We start from the raw sequence: 20,404 nt of genomic DNA on the forward strand, positions 1-20,404 counted from the left end.
AACAGGAATGAAGCCTACTTGGTCATGGTGGATGATTTCTCTGATGTATTCTTGGATTTGGTTTGCCAGTATTTATTTTTGAGTATTTTTGCACCAATGTTCATCAGAGATATTGATTGGTCTGTAGTTTTCTTTCTTAGTTGTGTCTTTTTGTGGCTTGGGTACCTAGATGATTGTGGCCTCATCAAAAGAGTTTGGCAATGAAATTTCTGTTTCTATTGTGTGGAATAATTTGAAGAGTATTGGTATAAGTTCTTCCTTGAATTTCTGGTAGAATTCTGCCCAGAAGCCATCTGGCCCTGGGCTTTTTTGGTTGGAAGGCTTTTGATGACTGCTTCTATTTCATTAGGGGTTATAGGTCTATTTAAGTTGTTTGTCTGTTCTTGCTGTAATCTTGTTAATTGATAGTTATCAAGAACTTTGTTCATTTCCTTTGAATTTTCAAATTTTGTGGAGTCCAGGTTTTCAAAGTTCAACGTGAGAATTGTCTGGATTTCCTCTGTTTTGTTGTTATATCCCCCTTTGCATTTCTGATTTTGTTAATTTGCATGTTCTCTGTCTCTGCTTTTTCATTAGTTTGGTTAAAGGTTTGTCTATCTTGTTGATTTTCTCAAAAAACAAACTCTTTGTTTCATTGATTTTTTTGTATTGTTTTCCTGGATTCTATTTTATCGATTTCGGTCCTAAAATTGATTATTTCCTGTTGTCCACTCCTCTGGGTTGAGTTTGCTTCTTTGTGTTCTAAAGCTTTCAGTTGTGCTGTTAATTATCTAATGTGACTATCCTCTGTTTACTTCATATGGCCACTTAGTGCAAAGAACTTACCTTGTAACACTGCTTTCAAGTTGTCCCATAAGTTCGGGTAAGTTGAATACTCATTTTTGTTGAATTTTGAGATTTCGGCCTCAAATTGATTATTTCCTGTTGTCCACTCCTCTGGGATGAGTTTGCTTCTTTGTGTTCTAAGGCTTTCAGTTGTGCTGTTAATTCTCTAATGTGACTATCCTCTGTTTTCTTCATATGGGCACTTAGTGCAAAGAACTTCCCTTGTAACACTGCTTACAAGTTGTCCCATAAGTTTGGGTAAGTTGAATACTCATTTTTTTGTTGAATTTTGAGAGATACTTAATTTATTTTGTTATTTATTCTTTGACCTAGGTGCAATTGGGAATTGTCCAGTTTCGATAAGTTTGTAGGGTTTCTGCAATTTGTGTTGTTGTTGTATTCCAATTTTAAAGCATGGTGGTCTGATAAGATACAGAGGACTATTCAAATTTTTTTGTATCTATTGAGGTTTGTTATGTCACCAAGTATGTGGTCGATTTTAGAGAATGTTCCTAGTGGAGCATAGAAGAAGGTATATTCTTTTGTGTTTTGATGGAATGTTCTGTAGATGTCTGTTAAACCCAATTGGGTCATAACTTCTATTAGTTTGTTTCTTTGTTAAGTTTATGTCCGTTGGAACTGTCTAGTGTTGAGAGTGGGGCATTGAAGTCTCCCACTATAAGTGAGTGAGATCTGCTCAACAAGAGAAAAGCCATGCCTGCTACAGGGAAACCTAGCCAACTACTCAGTGTTAGGGAAACCATAGTTATTGGAGAAGAATACACAATTTAATAACTGTAAAAAACCACTAATTCATTAAACCAGCATATTCTAACTGCAATCTATAGACATCTTCCCTGATACCTACAGTTAAGTGTAGTCCTTGCCTCTTTTCAAGGGAACTTCTCTTTTCAAGAGAATTAGACCATTTCAAAAAACTGTAAGTCAAATTGAAAAGTTGTGCCATCCAGTACCAGTGGATACATCCAATATGCATATATATATATATATATATATATATATATATGTTTAATATATTGATAATGTTAAATATAACATCATATAATTATATAAATTATATGTTGTATATTGTATATTATTTATTACTATAGATATATCACATATAATACACACACACACATGTTACTCCTGTCTCCTGTGTCTAAGAATCAGGAAATATTTCAGAAGAATGGTCAGAAAGATCATAACAACTGGAAGACCAGGGAGTTCCAGGTATAATTGTTTTTCCTAGAAATGTTAGAATCTACACCTATAAAGTTTCACCCATGAACATGGCTGCCTAAACATAATCTGAAGAAAAATTTTACCAACAGACAGAAAAGATCATGGAGCCTTAACCCTACCCTACAGAAAGAACTAAGAAGTAGTAAAAGCAGGAAAAATAGCATTCACCATAGAAGATAAAACAATTGGTTATCCAAAACTAAATGGTTATCCCTGAAAACATACATACAAGTAACTTTATATAGGCTTAGGAAATGTGTGTGTGTGTGTGTGTGTGTGTGTTTATATGTTTGCATATACCTATGTACTAACAAATAATGAAAAAAAAAGAAACTATAAATTTGAAAGAGAGTAAGGAGTGGTATATGGTACAGTAGGAGGGCAGAAATGAAAAAAGGAAATGTAAGTTTGTGGAAAACTCAAAAATTAAAAACAACTGATTTGTACTGACTAAATTTAAGTATGAATTTTACAAATAAATGCAAATTTCATTCTTAGGATAGTGAACATAATCTTACCTTGATTTTTTTCTCTTACAGTTGTATCATGTGGGCTCAGGTTGAGCACTGGGACAGAGTGTGAAGTCAACAGTCCACCCTACTTCAGAGATTTCCTTGGAGCAACTCTAAACAAAGGAGACTTGCCTATCCACACAGGACCACATGTAATTTCCACCTGCTTGGTCTCTGACCCCACCTCCAGTCCTATGCTAGAGTCCTGGGCCCCTCCCAGAGATCCCCCTGTCTCTGCAGGTCCACTCTGAGTTCATGCCAGCAAGATCCTTGACCCCCAAATCCAGGCCTCTGCTAAAAAAAAAAAAAAAAAAAAAAAAAAAAAAGAGGCCTCAGCAGGAGAATCCCAGTTTCCAGTGAGATCCCACTATCCTGCAAAACCTTTCAAGTTTCAGATCAGCCTTTGTCCTCTTCCACCACCTATTGGCCAGAGGTGAGTCTGGGCCCAATCGAAGCTGCCTCTCCCCTACAACCGCTCCCCCCTCCACCTCCCTGGGTTGGCCCCTGATCCTTCTACTCCTGTGTCCTGTCCCCAGCAAAAGTACCCTTGGAACTCTGATATACCCATCCCCACCACGAGCCTGCCCCCCCAACTTGTGCCCTACCCTGTCCACTGTCCAGCCCATCTGGGTGAGCACTGGGACAGAGGGTGGAGCCAACAGTCCACCCTACTTCAGAGACTCCTGGGAGCAACTCTGAACAAAGGAGACCTGCTTATATGACCACCCATAATTTCCACCTGCTTGGTTTGTGACCCTACCCCCAGTCCTATGCTGGAGTCCCGGGCCCCTCCCAGAGATCTGCCTATCTCTGCAGATATACTCTGAGTTCCTGCTGGCAAGAACCTTGAACCAAGCTCAAAGGTGCCGAAAAGATATAAAACAAAATCATCGAGAAAAACTTTCCAAATCTGAAGAAGGACATGCCCATGAAAGTACAAGAAGCATACCGAACCCCAAATAGGCTGGACCAAAGAAAAAAGACCCCTCGACAGATAATAATCAAACACATAGCATACAGAATAAAGAAAGAATATTAAGAGCAGCAAAAGAAAAAAAAAAGGTAACATATAAAGGCAGACCTATCAAAATTAACCTGAATTCTCCATGGAAACCCTCAAGGCCAGAAGATCCTAGATAGATGTTCTAAAAATATTAAGAGAACACGGATGCCAGCCTAGGCTACTATATCCAGCAATAATCTCAATCACTATAGATGGAGAAAACAAGATATTTAATGACAAACCAGATTTTCCCAATACGTATCAACAAATCCAGCCCTACAGAAATATTGGAAGAAAAACTACAACACAAGGAAGTTAACTACACCCACAATAATATAGGCAACAGGTAATCCAAATACACCAGAAACCAAGAGTAAAGCAGAACTGACATATTCACAGTACCACTGCCAACAACAAATCTAAAACAAACAAGCATTAACAATCAATAGTCCTTACTCTCCCTCAACATTAATGGTCTTAATATGCCTATAAAAAGACACAGGCTAATAGAATGGATACAAAGACAGAATCCATCCTTCTACTGCATACAAGAAACACATTTAAGCTTCAAAGATAGACATTACCTCAGGGTAAAGGGATGGGAAAAGATTTTCCAATCAAATGGAAATAAGAAGCAAGCAGGCGTAGCTATCCTAATATCTAACAAGTTAGACTTCAAACCAAAATTAGTCAAAAGAGATGAAGACAGTCATTTCATATTCATCGCAGGAGAAATCCATCAACACAAAGTCTCAGTTCTGAACATCTATTTCCCTAATACAAAGTCACCCACATTCGTAAAAGAAACACTACTAAAACTCAAAGCTCATATAAAACCTCACACACTTATAGTGGGAGACTTCAATACACCACTCTCAACACTAGACAGGACCACAAATCAGAAACTCAACAAAGAAACAAAAGAATTAACAGAAGTTATGTCTCAACTGGGGTTAACAGACATCTATAGAACATTCCATCCAAAGACAAAAGAATATAACTTCTTCTCTGCTCCACATGGAACCTCTCTAAAATCGACCACCTACTAGGTGGCATAACAAACCTCAACAGATACAAGAGAATAGGAATAGTCCCCTGTATCTTATCGGGCCACCATGCTTTAAAATTGGAATTCAACAACACAAATAGCAGAAAACCTGCAAACTCATGGAAACTGAACATTGTGCAATTGCACCACTCCTGGATCAAAGAAATAATAAAGAAAGAAATTAAGGACTTTCTAATATTCAACGAGAATGAGGACACATCATACCTGAATTAATGTGACACCTTGAAAGCAGTGCTAGGAGGGAAGTTCATTGTACTAAGTGCTCATATGAAGAAAACAGAGGATAGTCACATAAGAGAATTAACAGTGCAAATGAAAGCTTTAGAACAGAGAGAAGCGAACTCACCCTGGAGGAGTGGACACCAGGAAATAATCAACATGAGGGCTGAAATCAACAAAATAGAAACCAGGAAAACAATACAAAAAATCAATGCAAGGAGGAGTTGGTTTTCTGAAAAAATCAAAAAGATAGACAAAACTTTATGCAAGTTAACGAAAAAGCAGAGACAGAATATGCAAATTAACAAAATCAGAAACAAAATCAGGAACATAACAACAGACACAGAGGAAATCCAGACAATTTTCAGGTCATACTTTGAAAATCTGTATTCCACAAAAATTGAAAATTCAAAGGAAATGGACAAATTTCTGGATAACAATCACTTACCAAAATTAAATCAAGAACAACTTAAATAGACCTATAACCCGCAATGAAATAGAAGAAGTCATTGAAAGCCTTCCAACCAAAAAAAGTTCAGGGCCAGATGGATTCAGTGCAGAATTCTACCAGACATTCAAGGAAGAACTAATACCACTATTCCTCAAACTGTTCCACGAAATAGAAACAGAAGGTTCATTGCCAAACTCTTTTTATGAGGCCACAATAACCTTGGTACCCAAGCCTCACAAAGACACAACTAAGAAAGAAAACTGCTTTCATCCCTGATGAACATCGATGCAAAAATACTCAATAAAATACTGGCAAACTGAATTCAAGACTATATTAGTGAAATCATCCACCATGACCAAGTAGGCTACATCGCTGGAATGCATGGATGGTTTAACATATGAAAATCTATCAACCTGATCTACCATATAAACAAACAGAAAAAGAAAAACCATATGATTATCTCCCTACATGCTGAAAAAGCCTTTGACAAAATTCAACACCTTTCTTGATAAAGGTGTTAGAGTGGTCAGGTATGACAGGAACATACCTAAACATAATAAGAGCAATGTACAGCAAACCAACTGCCAACATCAAACTGAATGGAGAGAAACTTAAGCCAATTCCTCTAAAAGCAGGAACAAGACATGGCTACCCTCTCCATATCTCTTCAATATAGTACTAGAAGTTCTAGCTAATGGTATAAGACAACAAAAGGAGATCAAGGGGATCCAAATTGGAAAGGAAGAAGTCAAACTGTCTCTATTTGCAGATGATATGATAGTTTACTAAGAGACCCAATAAACTCTACCAGGGAACTACTACAGCTGATAAACACCTTCAGCAAACTAGCAGGATACAAGAAAAACTCAAAAAAATCAGTAGCCCTACTTTATTCAGACAACAAAGAGACAGGGAAAGAATTTAGAGAAACATCACCCTTTACAAATAGCCACAAGCAACATAAAGTGTCTTGGTGTAATGCTTACCAAAAAACTAAAGGACCTATATAATAAGAACTTTGTGGCTCTAAAGAAAGAAATTAAAGAATATACCAAAAAATGGAAAGATCTCCCATGTTCTTGGATAGGTAGGATAAACATAGTAAAAATGGCAATCTTCCCAAAAGAAATCTACAGATTTAAAGCAATTCCCATCAAAATCCCACCACAATACTTCACTGACTTTGAAAGGAAAATAATGAACTTTATATGGAAAAACAAAAGACCAAGGATAGCCAAAACAACCGTATACAATAAAAGAACTTCAGGAGGCATCACCATTCCTGACTTTAAGCTCTACTACAGAGCTTTAGTTCTGAAAACAGCCTGGTGTTGGCATAAAAATAGACAGGTAGATCAATGGAATCGAATTGAAAATCCTGATATTAACCCACACACATATGAACACCTGATTTTGATAAAACAGCTAAAATTATACAATGAGGTGAAAACAGCATCTTCAACAAATGGTGCAGGCACAATTATGTGTAGAAGACTGCAGATAGACTCATGTCTGTCGACATGTACAAAACTCAAGTCCAAATGGATCAAAGTCCTCAAAATCAATCCAGCCACATTGAACATTTTAAAAGAGCAAGTAGGAGGTACCATTGAACAAATTGGTATAGGAGACCACTTCCTGGATACACATCCAGGGGCACAGACACTGAGAAAAACAATTAATAAATGGGACCTCTTCAAACTTAGAAGCTTCTGTAAGGCAAAGGACACAGACAATAAGACCAAACAGCAGCCCACAGACTGGGAAAATATTTTCACCAATCCTATATCTGACAAAGGCCTGACCTCCAAATATACAAAGAACTCAAGAAACTAGTCAACAAAACACCAAATAACCCTATTAAAAAAATGGGGTACAGAACTGAAGAAAGAATTCTAAATAGAGGAAAACAAAAAGGCTGAAAGACACTTAAGAAAATGCTCCACATCCTTAGCTATCCAGGGAAATGCAAATGAAAACAACTTTGAGATACCATCTTACTCCTGCCAGAATGGCTAAAATTAGAAACACCAATGATGACTCATGTTGGAGAGGATGTAGAGAAAGGGGAGCACTCTGTCACTGCTTGTGGGAGTGCAAACTCATACAGCCATTTTGGAGATCATTATGGCGGTTCCTCAGGAAAATGGGAATTAGTTTACCACAGGACCCAGCAATCCCCCTCTTAGGCATATACCCAAAGGATTCACATCCATGCAACAAAGACATCTGTTCAACTATGTTCATAGCAGCACTCTTTGTAGTAGCAAGAACATGGAAGCAACCTAGATGCCCCTCAATTGAAGAATGGTTAATGAAGATGTGGCACATCTACCCAATGGAATACTACTCTGCAGAAAAAAATAATGGTATCTTGAAATTCGCAGGCAAGTGGATGGTACTTGAAGAAACCATCCTGAAAGAGGTACCATAGTCACAATAAAAGGAACACATTATGTACTCACTCACATATGGATTTTAGACCTAGAGCAAAGGATCACCAGCCTATAATTCATACCACTAGAGGAAGTAGGATACAAGGTGTATTCTAAGAGATTCATATAAAGTCCCTCACCGAACTGGGAAGCTACAAGTCCCCCAGAGCTCCGGGGAAGTGGGGGGGAGCAGAAAATGGAGAGAGAAGTTGGAGAAAACGAGTGTGAGTAAAGGAAAACAGGTGCGACCAGGAAGATTGAGCCTGGTTAGAAATAGAAGACAGGAAATAGAGAGAGAAACACACACACACACACACACACACAGAGAGAGAGATGTAGAGAACATAAAAGAGGGATCAATATTGGTTTGAAGATAAAATTCAACACAAAGAAAGTTCTAGAGGACTACAAGACTGCTGCCAACTAATAATTTGTGCTTCCGTGGTAAGGCTACCATAAATGCCCTTCCTGGAGAGTAAGATCAACAGCTAACTTATCCATGGAGCCCTCAACTAATGCCTGTTGGAAACAGGAGCAAACACCCATACATAAACACTGAGTCGAACTAGAACCCAGATGCAGATGGAGAGGACAAGGCCAGGTGGCAGAAGCACATAGAGACATCTTACCTGAACAAGGAGGAGCTAACAGACCACCAGACTGATAGCTGGGAAGCCAGAATGGGACTGACTCAGGCCCCCCTGAATATGGGTCTCAGTCAGAAGGACTGAGCAGTCTAAGGGACCTCAGACAGTGGAGCCAGGATGTATCCCTGTTGCACAAAAGGACCTTGTGCACACCTCCCCCATAACTGCCTTAATCTAGAGACAGGAGAGAAACCCTAGTCCCACTTCACATGACCTGTCAGACCTACATGACCCCAACTGGATGGTGATGAGAGATGTCATTCTGTATATGTTTCTCATACTGGTTAATAATAAAGCACTGTTGGCCAATAGGAAAGGAAGATAGGAGGGACTAGGAGACAAGGAGGAAATAGGAAATAGAAGGAGGAGTCAAGATGGAGAAAAACCGTACTCGTTACAGGATGGCATTCCCTTACATATGGAATTGGGGTGGGGATGATGGGAGGGGTGGGTGGTTAGAGTGCATGTGAGAGGGCAGAGAAGATAAAAGGGACAGAAGAGATGAAGGGAGGGAGGGAGGGAGATGGAACTGGGATGGACATGTAAAATAATAAATTACATTAAAAAAATGCTTTGACTCCAAAATTTAAGTTCAAGGACAAGTTATTGGGGAAATTATTTCTATTTTTCTTTCCACAGAAAATAAAAAGCTATGGATTCCTTCCAGACTTATGTGGTTTGAGCAAGCCAGACCTCCTTAAGCAGAGTACCAAGTGATCCAACATTCAAAACAGCTTGGACAAAGCAGCCTTGCAGACTACAACCAGGATTTCTTTGTCTTCCTAGGATTCCCCCATGACAGCGCCCTTTACCAGCAGGAAGTAGTTTGGAAAGAACAACTCCCAAATTCCCAAATATTGTATATAAATGTTTGTTTTCATTTAAATGAACTTGGTTATATAAAATAAAGAAAAAGAAAAAGAAAAAAAAAAGAATTTTATCATATAATATTTTCTTACAAGTTGTTCCTTCCTAAATTTTGAAAATGATATTTAGGTAAGTATGTCATCAAAGAAAAAATGTATCATAATCAAAAGTTTTGAATATGTTAATTATTATTTTTTATAATTGTGATTGAGAAACAATATGAAGTCCTAAATAAAAGAGATCCTTAATCAAGGGAAACAGAGAGGTAAATGAAAGTTGGCAGCCATGACTCACTAACTGGTCTGAGCCAGAACACCTTCCCTGATGATGCATGGATTTCAGATGATTGCAGAGGTGAGTTTATCTGTCTGGTGATGAGGTTAACATGGTGAGGATTCACAAAAGCGTCTTATCATTTAATGTCCTGGATAATTATTATTTTAAAAAAATTCTGAGTATTTATTGACACCGAAAAAGAGGATTAACTTAAAAAAGTGCACACAATTCAAATAACATTTGAGAAACCTATCTGAATTATAAGTGAAATGTCTAAGTAGACCTTAGAAAAGAACAATTAGAAATGAACATATATTTTCTAAGAAATGAAGTGTAATGGAAACATATTTAAGAAACTGTCAATGTAGTACATGCTCTCCTACATCTAAGACTTTAATGGATATTGTATTTACTGAATGTTTACTTCTGAAACAAGGCACAGGAATGTCTTGGGTTTTTTGTTTTGTTTGTTTGTTTTTGTTTTCTTTTTCTTGTTTTTTTTTTCATTTATTCAAGGACTTTCTTTTGTAAGGTGAGGCAGTTATTTCAAATTTTCATTTTACAGAATAGTTCACCAAAAGTTAGTTCTCCTCTTGTGTTACAAAAAGTCCAGTTTAACGAAGTCACTGCTGAATAATCCCACAGCAAAAGTGTTTTTCTTTTGTGTTTTTCTTTCCTGTAAATCTTTGGGATAAAATCCAAACTAAATTCTTTAAACATATAAACCTTGTCTATGCCAAGATAAGCTGTCTCAGGGACGTTTCTAACAAAAAATTGGACCATCACCATGGAACTATTAGAGAGCTATTTCTCTCATCACTTTCATATATATATATATATATATATATATATATATATATATACATATATATATAAAAGAATTACATGTGAAATATATACACACATATAACACACACACACACACACACACATATATATATATATATAATTATACTTATAACACACACACATATATGTAAACTTTTAATGTGGAACACACCCATTTTGCTACTAGATCTATTGAGGAACCCATATCTTTTCCTTAAATTTCATTAAGTCCCCAGAATTGTGGGGATGGCTTAATAGAAAGTTCCTCTTATAGTTTTGGTAGTGAGCCTAGACATAAACTCTGAGCCATCAATACCACTCTTGGGCATATACCCAAAGGATGCAAATTCATACCACAAGGACATCTATTCAACTATGTTAATAGCAGCATTATTTATAATTGCTAGAACTTGGAAGCAACCCAGATGTCCTTCAACAAAAGTATGGTTAAAGAAAATATGGTACTTTTTTATAATGGAGTACTACAAGGCAGGAAAAAAAATTGAAATCTTGAAATTCTCAGGCAAATGGATAGAACTAGAAGAAACCACACTTAGTGAGGTAACCCAGACCCAGAAATAAAAACATGAGCCTTTACTCAGTAACTGATGGAAGCAGATGCAGAGATCCACTGCTAAACACTGAGAGAAACTCCTGGAATCCGGTAGTAGAGAGAGTAGTGGTGAGCAAAGTGGTCAAGACCATGCTGTGGAAACCAACAGAAATAGGTGACCTGAGCAAGTCTCACTGACCCCAGTCTGACAACCAGGAATCAGCATGGGACCGACCAGGCAACATGAATGTGGGTGTCATTTGGGAGGCTGGGCCTCTGGCAGTGGAACCAGTATGTATCCCTAGTGCATGAATGTACTTTGGGTGCTCATTCCCTATGGAGGCATACTCTTTCAGCCTAGGTACATGGGGCAGGGCCTAGTGTCTGCCCCAAATGATGTGACAGATTTTTATGATTCCCTATGGGAGGCTTCAATCTCCCTGGAGAATGGAAGGAGGTGAGATAGGGGTTTGGTGGGGAGTTGGGAGAGAGGGAACTGGGCTTGGTATGTAAAATAAAATTGTTTTTAATTTAAATGAAATAAAATAAGAAGTTAATGATGTAAAAGTATGAGCAACTAAATTTAGAGCCCCAATACCCACATTCAAAGCTGGGCAAAATATATGTGTGTGTGTACCCATTGTGCCTGGTGAAATAGAGAAGGGTAAATTCACAGAGCTCACTGAACAGAGTCCAGACAATTTTACCAAATGGTTAAGGGTTCAGTTACAGAGCCAGTCTCAAAAATAAACTGAAAGTGAAAGAGGAAGACAAGGGGAGTAGAATACTAAAATTATAAAAAATATATTTAAAGACTCCGGAGATATGTCTTTGGTCATCCTATCTGATTTGAGTGCACATTTTACTTACTATTAATGAAAAGGTGTGGTTCCAGTCAGCCAAGCTCTGTAAGAAGTTGAAGCCATGTTTACAACACATATTCAGACAAATTCCTTCTAAAAGTCCAGGAATGATGGCTGAGAAGATCTGCAACTAATTTCCAAATGAGTTGACTTCAGTATATCTGCACTTAGGTAGAGACAAAGAAAACAATATCTCAAATGTATCTACTGAAAATGCATATGCTAAACCATATACATGTATATGTACACACATATATACATATATATTTCAACTCATCTTTCTTCTAAACATACTTACTAATTATCAAATTATATAAGTTCATTTTCCATTGCATAGTCATCTTTAATGACTCATATGCGTTACACAGTTTTCCTTAATCATTTGTCCATTTATTGCCTAATTCAGCATTTAGAGAAATAGAAATCATTTTTATGCTCCTAATTTTGCAGATATAGTGAATGCAAACGTGTTCCTGATGAGCTCACTCTATAGTACCAGTGTCAAACACTTGATCATTTATATAGAGACCTAAATATTACCATCTAGGGCTCTCAGTAGGGTTTGTTTTGTCTGTCAGTAAAAGAATTAAACAGCTGTAAAAATCTTGATCCAAACTTGTAAGAGCAAGAGAATTCTGAACCATAACAGGGCGAATCTACAGGTGAAGAGAGACCTTCATTAAGGATGAGAAACAACACACAGCAAGGCACAAAGAGAAAAAGATCCTGTTCAAAGCAGAAGGTGAGCTCAAGAAGCTGAAGTCCATTTGTCTTTGAAGACAGGTTGTTTAAGGGTCCTTAGATTCCTGGAATGGGAATCTAATTTAGAACAGGTAAACTAGAAAAAAGGACCAAAATTCAGGTAAAATTGCCTTGAGTTTGTCTGACTGGTCTGTATGCAGGGTCTTCCTAGCAAGAGGACAAGCTGGTCAGAGCTTTGAACCTTGCTTTCTCTGAAGTTAGGAAAGTGAGAGAGTAGCTAAAGTTGTCATCTGTATTATTTTTCTATGCCCCCTTTTCCCTCTCTGTCTGTCTATTAGTGATCTGTATTTCCTAGTCCTTTAATGCATAAGATACTCAATGGTGGAAAGCCCAATTAACGGATCATTGTAGTCACTTTTATAAAACCATAGACCTGCTTAAAACACGATAATTGATTTATCTAGCTTTACTAATTGCAACTTCTAAAATTGCTGAATTGCTCTTAATGATCAAGCAGTGTTTTATATACTGATGGGGATACTCAGAAGCATAGGTTTGTCCTTAAACTTATTGAGATGACTAATAAGGTAACAGATCACCGAAAATAATGAACATCTCATCTCAGTGGACTGAGAGTAAATATACAGAGGTTCTTCTGAATTCCTTTGTTACATTGCAAGCTTTAGAGAAACACACATTGCTCTGCTCTCCTCCCAACCTACTGATGCTTTCATGCTAAGCATATTATTCATAAAGTATTTGCTCCTCTTGAACATTTCATGTTCATAACTCCCTGAATATTCATTAGATGTCTTTATACACATAAATATCAAATTTTCATTTATCTCAGAAATCTAAAGCCACTAATTGAAAAGGGAGCTGTGCTACTGGACATATCTAAGTGTATTCCAATGTTACATTAACCTATTCTAATCTGCCCTCTCTGGTATGAATCTTCATGTACTACCTTCTCTTGGGGATGCTTTTCATCTAAATCCTTACAGAATGACCTTTGCTTTTCTTAGACCTTCACAAAAGTACCTCAGTACTAACCTTCCTAACCTATTTTCTCAAGTTCAAAGAAGTTACTCACTATATTTTCTCTCACAAAACTGTCTTTTTCTTCCAAATACAAAGAACCTGTGCCATTGGTTGCTATGTATGTTATTTACTCATTTTTCCTCCTCCAAACTATACTTCTATGTGGATCAGAATAGTCTGTTAGTTACCAGGATACATGCCTCTTTAAAGACCTTGAATGAATTGCTATAGAAATAAAAAAAAACAAACAAACGAACAAACTTAGTTTGGATGGATAAATTCCAAAAGTAAATTTAGAAACTATGTTGTAGAGGATTGTCAGAAATTCTTCATCAATTGTGTTATATAATAATTTGACTATGATTTTCTCATTTTATGTACACCCCATCCAATTAAAAATATATATAGTACATTAGCCCAGGGTTTTATGTTGCTATATTGCTAAAATTCATGGGTTGTGTATTCAATTAAATTCATAACACTTAACATAAAGAAATTTACTACATGCATTTTGCATTAGTTACAGAATTTATGGTGATACTTAATACATTCTACATTCTTAGTACATGTTAATGAATTAAATTGGGATGGATTGAATTAAAGAACAACAAAGAGATTTTTGTCACAACATTGTGTTTTTTGTATTTGACAGATAGGACACCTATATACTGGTTAGAAGTACATACCAACTAAAATATTTGGATCCATTTGTAAGCTTTCTACTTCCCAATCTAGAAATTGAGGCTGATGCTTGTTATATTTTTCAGGGTACCAGGAAGACTACATACCATATTTACATGAAAAAAGCTTAATAAATATGAAGTGCTATCATTCATACCTAGAAAAGTAAAATTTAGAGCTTAAAATGTAATAATTAAGCTCTTACTTAGAAAGATGGAAATCTATGAAAAATACAATTAAAGTTGTGAAAATCTGTGCAGTTTCTGTGTGCTTGTTTCATTAGCTTAGCAATTCCTGAAGCCCCATATCTTGGAATACAGGTGTTTTGCCTGCATATATGTCTATGGAACACTAGCATACCTGGTGTCTTTGGAGGAAGAAAGGTGTCAAATACCACAAAATGTGAGTTACAGATGGTTATGGGGGGCACGTAGGTTATGTGAATCAAACCCTAGATCCCAGTAAGAACAGGCTATGTTCTTATCTGCTGAGCCATTTCTCTAGTTCCTTAATAGAATTGTTTACTAAATAACCATTTAATAGAAGAAATGGCTGATTTGTTATTGCCTCCAGAAAGCACTGCTTAAATCATTGATCTGTTATTTGCAGAGATAGAGCATATAGCGGTCCAGTGGTACCTCAGCATAATTTATTTACCCAGAGTAAAGAAATTGGAAGAATTATCCTTCCCTTTCTACAACAGATTATTGATCACACTGCCAATTTGCCACCATCTTCATCATAAGACTGGGATCAAAAATACATTTGTGTTCCAAGTAGGGCCAATAAGAATAATATCTGGAGAAACAACAGGGATAATTTAGAGTGGGTAGATAATTTCTGTTTCTCACAATGGTTATGACCCTGACATTACAGGCCAAGTGCAGGAATTACAACCATAGCACAATATTTACTAGCTGTTCAAACATGGGTAACACCTTAGTTTTCTCCTTTGTGCATGGCTTAATGTCTGAAAAAACACTCAGGATTTCTGGCACATGGGCAGCATTTACAATTTCAGCTATTATTGTGTCCCTGAGAATCCTTGAGATGTAGATGTGATTTCTTACCTGCTTTAGAAAATACTACCCGTAAGAATGTTTAAGCCAACATGACTTGGAAGACCAGGCTGACCCTGAGTAAACTCTCAGTTGTTTGCTGGGCCAGAAAGAATCTCAGGTCCTGTGACTGGATGGGATGCTGAGTTCACAAAGCTCACACTTCTAAGGGCTTATATAGTCAAGCCTTCTCATAACAAAGGGGCAGAAAAGTATAGTTCAGGGCTCTAGCTTTCTTTCTTGTATTTCCACAACTAGTATGGGGGATGCTCACTGAGGGAGGGATTGGGATCTACTGTCATGGCATAGGTACATTGGCTTCTCCTTTTTTTAAGTGTATTTCCCAGCAGTTGACACTCCTTATTCATTTAAATAATGGGAAGTCTGTGCAACCCTTAGCAGAAGGTGGGAGATTATTTATGCCTCCTCTTTGTCAGTGAAGACAAAAGAGAGGAACAGATGAGATTAGATCAAGGATCACTTTGTTTTGTTATCTCTCTGGAGGAATCTAGGACTTTCCTCCCCTTAAGCTCATATTTCTTGTTGTGAGGCACTAATGAAGGCAGTAATTAGCAGTTCAGTGGCAGGGCTTCCCTTGGTTGTTTTCAAGACACACTTCTCCCCACTTTACATATGTTTTGCTTGTATGTTTCCTGTTTCTCTTTCTTAATTTCTGTCTGTGAGATGGGGTAGAGGTAAGACTTTTTCCCTATTTCAATCTTTTCTCCAATCTCTCTCCTTTCATTCCTCCTTTCCCCCTCCATTTACAGACTTAATCTTCATCCAAAACCTTCAGTGGGGTGTATGTTAAAGAAACTAAAGTCAGAAATGTACTAAATTGTTAACACAAAAAGTAAAAGCAATACCACTGATGAGTAGAGTACATACATAAGAGTTCCAAACCTCCTGAGAGCTGATAGTAGCTCCTATACTAGTGCTTCCCATTGGCAAATTGTAATTCTGGGACCAGAAAGTGAAATGACAAAAATTGCCTGCTGAAATGAATAGTGTTGACTGACATTCTCCAGGGCTCTGGATTTTTCGTTTCATTAAATACATTGTTTACAGTCATTTAAACAATTTCACTCTGTATTCTATCTAGTAACTAGTCTTAGTAGGTGAAATTTTGCCAAACCAAATGATAAAGCTGGTAGATGACAAAGGTAGTATAAAAATTATTTTGAAAGATTGAATAATTAGACCCAATTTAGCAATGTTTCCTGATGTCTAAAACCATAAATATGCATACAAGTACAGCATTTTGGGATATTCTGGCAGTTTAGTTTATATTTTGTTTATTTTAAACCAACAATGTATATTAGGGGTCATCAAGCCGGTAAGTAAATGCACACATGAAACAATAGAATTAAGGCTTTGAAAGTAGAAGGCATTGAGAATGAATTATAGAACTGTTGAATAATCTTGTTGTAAAAAGGCTTTAGCAGATTGGAGTATTCCTAAGTGAATGAATACAGAATGTGGAATTTAAATAATAGCTTGAAATAAGAAACTGTTAAGTATGAGCAACTGAAAGGTTGAGCATAACACAGTCAGTTTTCAATGTTACAATTATTCACATGGTTTCATAGACTGAATTATCAGTTAATTCATGTTTTAGTTTGTGATTGTATTCAGCAAAAATATTGGGTACATGGAATGTCCTAATCATTGCTACCTAATATATATGTACCAGTGAACACAAAATAAGTGCCCTCTAGTATATTTCAAGTTATAGAATGGAAGGAATGAGACATTTTCCACAATAGTCAGTGGAGTCAAGGTCAGATAAACAGAGAAGAATATCCCTTCAACAGAACTTTTCCTCACCATCTCAAAAAAATAATGAGTTTCCATTGTGAGAACTGTGGAATATGTCATGTCATCACTTGTTTGGAAATTAAAAACAGAATATTCATCCTGAATTTAGTCATTTCTCTTTAACACCTTACCAAAATAATTATACTTTAGTTCTCTTCTATGGAGACAAAAGATTATTTGGTCAGATATACTCAAAGGATATTATATTTTACTACATTTATTTTTTTAAATTTCATTATACATTCTAACCAAAGTACTTCCTCCTACCCATCCCTGCATGGAAGCACTTATATAACACTATTTTTGATCAGTAAGCTTAGATTAAATGGGGAGTCTTCAAAGCCTGTCATGCCATTTAGGGCAGGGCCCAGGTCACCCCCCAAGTGTCTAGGCTGAGGGAGCATTCTTCTTAGTGTAATGGGCTCCCAAATTCCATTTGTATACTAGGGATAAATACTAATCCACTACCAGAGGCCCCATATGCCCAGTCCTCCCAATTAACACCACATTCAGGGAATCTGGGTCAGTCCTATGTTGGCTTCCCAATGAGCAGACTGGAGTCCATGAGTTCCCCTTTGCTCAGGTCAGCAGTTTCTATGGGTTCCTCCAGCCTGGTCTTAACTTTGCTCATCACTCTTGCCTGTCTGCAATTGGATTCAAAGAATTTGGCTCAGTGTTTAGCTGAGGGTGTCTGGTTCTGCTTCCACTAGCTACTAGATGAAGGCTCTAGCATGGCAATATATAGTAGTCATCAATCTCATTATCGGGGAAGGACACTATTGCTTAGATTGTTAATTGGAGCCATTCTTGTAGATCTTTGGATATTTCCCTAGTGACAGATTAGTCTTAAAATGTATATGACTCCATCTATTATGGTATCTCTTTTCTTGCTCTCTTCTATTTTTCCCTTGACTCAATTGTTCTGCCCTGTCATGCTACTCTTAGATACATCCTGTCTATTGTTTTATAATTCTTGAATATAATATATATATTGAGATATATATCAATGAAGCTTCCAAACTATGAAGCTAGCTATTGATTTTTTGGAATGCAATGGGTGAGAATGAACATGAAACAGAAGGATCTTGCTCTCCAGTCAGCACAGTTTAGAAGACTGGCTTATTGTGACATAAATTACAGTATAAACACAGATGATTTATTTGAATTGGGCCATGTGAAAGTTTAAGGATACATAACAACTTTATGAACAGAAGTCTGCACTTAACAACCAAGGTATCAAACATCTGCTCTTTAACTTCTCCATTTCTCAGGACTACTATCTACAAAGAAGACTTTATTTTCAGATAGTCTCTAAATTAAACAATGATCTGAGTAGACCCAGGCTGATAGGACCTATGACCATGCTACAAACAGGAAATCATGCCAGATACTGGAAACTAATCACCTACCAGAGCCTAGTAAAGTATAGGTAGGATTTGCTTCCTTACCAAACCAGCATAATTCCTAACTACACTTGAAATACTTATCCTTATGCCTAGAGATAAATAAAGGTATCATCTGTCTTCAAAGAAACTGCACATGGAAACAATTGCAGAAGTCAACAATGAAAACAACAAATGATCCAGTGGTACCTAGTCTCAACTAATATATACCTAGTACACTTCTGAATCTAGCCCTGGGATCATAGCAGAATAAGGGTCAGAGTGATTGTAAGAACCTAAATAGGAAATTCACTGTGATACTTTATCTCTTAGAAATAACAAAGAAGCGACCCCTATGAAGTATTATCAACACGGCTGACTGAACAAGACCTGAAAAAGAATGACATCAATAAACATGATAACATGAAAGGGAGAAATATCTTCAGCCTCATCCTCAGACAAAGAACTACAAACAACAAAGAAGTTTGAGATTTAAAGAAATAGTATTCCCTAGGGAAGATCCCTACTGACCCCCTATTGGTTTTTCAATATAGTGGTCAGCCCTGAAATCATATAATCTATACAAGCAAGTAACTTTATAGGGACTCATAAAATTGTATTGATATGTTTAGGAACACACACACATATTATATTATATTATATGTCATGGTTTACAGCTGAATGGGATTGATTTTTATCTTTTTTCCTCTGGTAGTATGCTTGGAATCTTCTAGAAACATAGAAGATGTCCAGGAAGGATGAATCTTATAGGTAAGTAGCAGCTTAATTTTGCCATTTTCTGTCTTAAGTATGTGGTTTATTCACTAATTATGATCTTTCCATGAAGTACTGGAGAGTAACCAAAAGTATTAACGATAGCTTCTGTGGTGATTTGACTAGGCATAGCACTATAGACTCATGTGTTAGAATATTTGACCCATAGTGAGTGGTATATTTATGAAGTGTAGATTTTCTTGTCAGTGTCCTTATTGGAGTAAGTATGTCACTGTGGTCTCTTATGCTCAAACTATGCCCAAAATGGTACACAGTCTCCTTCTGCTGCCTGTGGATCAAGATGTAGAATACTTGGCTCTTCCTCTAGCATCATGACTGCCATGCTTCTCACCATAATGATAATGGACTAAACTCCTGAAACAGTAGGCCATCCTAATTAAATATTGTTCTTGGTAAGAGTTTTTGAGGTCATGGCATGTATTCTTAAAACTAAAATCCTAAAAATGACAGCTTATAATTCTTAGAGGTCTATGTGAACCCTATGGTTCAAAAGGAGGTAAGCCATTCCTGGTACTGGGATTTCATTTACTAACACGAAATATTTACTTGGGATTCTTTCCCCTGTTGCATGGTACCGCCATTAAAGCTTTGATATATGTCTTTGTGTAAATATTTTAGAAAAGTTCTATAGTAGTAGATTTTAATATGGCTATTTGAAAATTACTTTAGTTTTAGTTATTCTCTATATTCTTTCATATATCTTGTCCTACTACCCATTACCCTTCCTGTTCCATTATTCTTATTTACCCATTTTAGAAATAGTTACAAAAATCTTACCATGATGCCCAATTCCAATATTTTTACATATATAAATTTATATTGAAAGAATTTGGAAAATATCCCTTTAAAGCATATTTTATTCAATAGGTTGTTTTTTTATTTTTAGTGAAAGATTATTGAGGGTTACCCTGCTCAGATACCTCTTAGGGGAGGAGAGTAAGAACACAAGCACTGAGAGATAGTGAGTAGCAGAGCATGCTGCAAACTCATTTATTAAGGAAGATAGGCCTGCCTATGTATCCTCTCCCAAGGTCCACTTGGCTCAGGCAACTGATTAGGCTTCATTGTCCATTCCTCATTGGTGTCTCTGGTCAGGTGCCTCTTTGTCAGCATTCTCTCGGCATAGAGGTATGT

The sequence above is a fragment of the Phodopus roborovskii genome, unplaced genomic scaffold (assembly GCF_943737965.1).
Source record: "Phodopus roborovskii unplaced genomic scaffold, PHOROB, whole genome shotgun sequence".
Taxonomy (NCBI): domain Eukaryota; kingdom Metazoa; phylum Chordata; class Mammalia; order Rodentia; family Cricetidae; genus Phodopus; species Phodopus roborovskii.